The sequence below is a fragment of the Pseudophryne corroboree genome, chromosome 8, assembly GCF_028390025.1.
Source record: "Pseudophryne corroboree isolate aPseCor3 chromosome 8, aPseCor3.hap2, whole genome shotgun sequence".
Classification (NCBI taxonomy): domain Eukaryota; kingdom Metazoa; phylum Chordata; class Amphibia; order Anura; family Myobatrachidae; genus Pseudophryne; species Pseudophryne corroboree.
In genome coordinates, this window is record NC_086451.1 from 437,822,055 (window position 1) to 437,825,801 (window position 3,747).

Here is a 3,747-nt window from a genome sequence, read left to right on the forward strand (position 1 = left end):
TTACACAGTGCCCCTTTAAGAGTGCATTTTTATTTTAAATGACAGTGCCCACACAGTGTCCCCTTTAAGAAAAACACAATGCTCCTAATGGTGTTTTTAAATGACACAGTAACCCTGCTTTTTCTGGCTTTAAGCTTTGTTACAACTAGTCCAACACAGTGCTCCCGATCGAGCCCGCCATGGTCCTAAAATCCTCCTAACTGTGATTAGTGCCTCTGAGTGCTGCAGCCCACAGTTCTAAAATGACACAGTGTGCCATGGCCTCTTTTACTGACTTTGACAGTTATTAATATTAACAATAGAATGTGCTTCCCAGGTCACTTCCCATACTCTCTCCCTCCGGAGTACTATGGGAAATGGCGCCCAAATCAGAAGGGAGGGACTTTTATGCAATCCAAAACACTCAAGATCTGATGCCTGGAAGATGTTTTGCCTCATTTTTGAATCTGAGTCTGGCGGGAAGACCCAAGCCTGGGCTTGGATCTACTCGTAATGCGGGTCTTCGGGTGGGTTCGGTAAAACCCAACCCGCTCATCTCTACAAGATACCTAAACAACTGTCTCCAAATGGATTTATTAAGCCAACACTCATGTTTGAGGTCATTTTTGGAATTTGTTATAAGCAAAGTAAATGTCAGCTGGGGGACGGGGGAATATGTTAAAGTATATTCGAGCCTTCATCAGTACTGAGTAAAATTGTTGGTTGTGTGATATTAGTTATTTCATGTAATTATTGTTCAGATAAGTTCTGTATATATCTTTTTTTTTGGTGGGGGAGGGGTGTGTTAGTTTATAAGAGTTAGGAGAACAATGATTATATATATATATATTAGTGATACCTGCATTTATGTGCACCAACGTTCTTCTTGCCAAATCTTCTTGGAATAACTTTGTGTACATGTACAGATGCTTTAAGCCCCCCTCTCAGCACCACTGAGGGTGAGGCATCCAAATTGGACACACTGAGATACTCTTCTATGGAGTCATTTGTGGACTGTGATTTGAATCTCTTTGGATATAAGTAGAAACATTCATTTTACATTTTTTGGGGTAGATAGACTTTGTCAAGTGCATTGTGTTTGATTGTTTTGAATATTTAGACATTGTATGGCATTGGGGCTAATTCAGATGTGGGAGGAGGAGCTATCGCTGTTGCTTATATAGAAGCGACAGTGATAGCACTGATACGGTAAGGCAGCAGGGGGCGTCACTCCTCCGCTGCATTACTGATCCTAACTACATCCTAGAACGCAGTATCGGATCTTTCCCGGCACCATCGGCCAGCAGAGCGGCCATAAGGTAGTGCAAGCCGGCCTCCGCAGCTGCTACTCAGAGGCCAGGAAATCTCCGCCCTCTGACAGAGATCCTGGCCTCTTCCCTCCCACTAAACGGCGGTGACATGCCTCCTGTTTGGAGAAACTGAGGCTATCGCTGCCCCCTCCCATGCCCAAACGGCATCAAACTATCAATCACTGATAGTCTGATGGCGGACTGCTACCGATGTCGCACACATGCACATGAGTAACGATAATCAGTACTTTGCGGAACACAAAGCAACTCCAACCACATCTGAATTACCCCCATAGTGCGAGATCTTGGGATTCCATGAACCTTATTTAGACTCATACATGTGGAGGATTAACAGAACAAAAAGGGCTAGGGGGGTCATTTCGAGCTACGATCATCTTCCCTGACATGCGGGGGGACGCCCAGCACAGGGCTGGTCCGCCTCACATGTCAGTGCCGCCCCCCCTGCACCAATACAAAAGCATCGCACAGCGGCGATGCTTTTGTATTTCAGGAGTAACTCCCGGCCAGCTCAGCTCCTGACGCTGGCCGGGAGTTGTTTGTCACTGCTGCTGGCCGCAGCGGCTGCGTGAGACGTCACGCAGCCGCGCGCCGCGCGCCCCCTCAACGGTCCAGCCACGCCTGCATTGGCCGAGCGGCGGCTTAACGCCGCCGTCCAGCCCCCTCCCGCCTAGCGACCACCTCTGTCTCAGAGGCGATCGCTAGGCAGCGACGACTGCCATGCGCCGGCGCACTGCGGCACCGGCCCATGCGCGGTTCCGACCAGATCGCTGGGCTGCAACAAACTGCAGCGAGCGATCGGGTCGGAATGACCCCCTAAGTGATAAGTCACACCTTTACACATGAATAGAGTCACACAGGTATAAGATATTCATACCTTTTATGGTATACTGTTTCTTCACAATTGGTACAAATGTCTTTATACTGTTTGGTACAGAATACAGATCACTTAAGGGACAGACAGTGTGTAAGAGAAAGCTGGAAGAGAGCGTCACATAAAACAACCATTGTATTTTATTAGCAAATAATAGACACCAGATACAACAATCCTTTTATCTATTACTTTAAATTCACTAGTTGTGCCTTCCCAGTAGCAGTCTATGGGACTTGGAGATGGGGTCATTAGCACAGCTGCTGCATCTTTATACTCAGCAGCTGGGTGATAATATGCTAATGACATGGGAGGAATCTTGTGTGACAGACACCTCCTGCCGGCTGCTCTGATTCGCTGCTGCGTCCAACGATACTGCGTCTGGGTGACCATCGATTATCTGAGTAACCGTCAGTTACTCAGGATGGCCGGAAAATTCATACTGCTGGGGCCAGTGAAGCTGCAGCCACTGGCATCAGCATGCCCAGAAAATGGAGCCAACACGCCCGTTTTCTGTAATGCTGCTTGTCGCAAGCCCCCAAATGCCAGCAGCATGTCAATCGTACTGCAGCATTTGGGGCAATGAGAGTGGTATCGCAGCCTCAGATCCGAACAACGGTTTACGTACATCTCTATGTTAGGTCCATTGTGTTGGTAATTTAGGGGCACATGTATTAAGCCTTCTCCATTTGTCCTCTTCTCTGCTATTTAGAAGGCTTTATAAATATCCTCCTAAGATAGATTTCTCCAGCGAAAGTCCAGAGATAGCTGCAAAGCACTGGCAGTGACTGGCCACAATTTAATAAACAATTTAATAAATAGACCTCTAAGGGGGACATTTACTAAGCAGTGATAAGAACGGAGAAGTGAGCCAGTGGAGAAATTTCCCCATCAACCAATCAGCAGCTCCGTCTCATTTTATAGTATGCAAATTATAGATGTTACTTCAGTGCTGATTTGTTGCCATGGGCAACTTCTCCACTGGCTCACTTCTCCGGTCTTATCACTGCTTAGTAAATGTACCCCTAAAACTCTTATGTCCTCAAAAGTACGACACTTCTAATGAAATGAATAGCGAGTATAGGGGGTCATTCATACCTGATCACTGCTGTGCATTTTGGCACAGCGGGCGATCAGATCGTAACTGCGCATGTGTATGCACCGCAATGCGCAGGTGCGACGGATGGCTGCAAAGGGGATCGCCGGTTAGCGACGGGTTTGTGCGAAGGATCCATTCGTACGGGCGTTCACAAGGAGCTTGACAGGAAGAGGGCGTTTGTGGGTGTCAACTGACCGTTTTCATGGAGTGTCTGGAAAAACGCAGGCGTGTCCAAGCGTTGGAAGGGAGGGTGTCTGACGTCAATTCCGGCCCCGAACAGGCTGATGTGATCGCAGCGGCTGAGTTAGTCCTGGGCTGCGCAGAGACTGCACAATATCAGTTTGTACAGCTCTGCTACACATGCGATCGCACACTTGCACAGGGAAAATACACTCCCCTGTAGGCGGCAATCTATCTGATCGCAGCAGTGCAAAAATCGTTGCTTAGAATAGCAATCAGATCTGAATTAC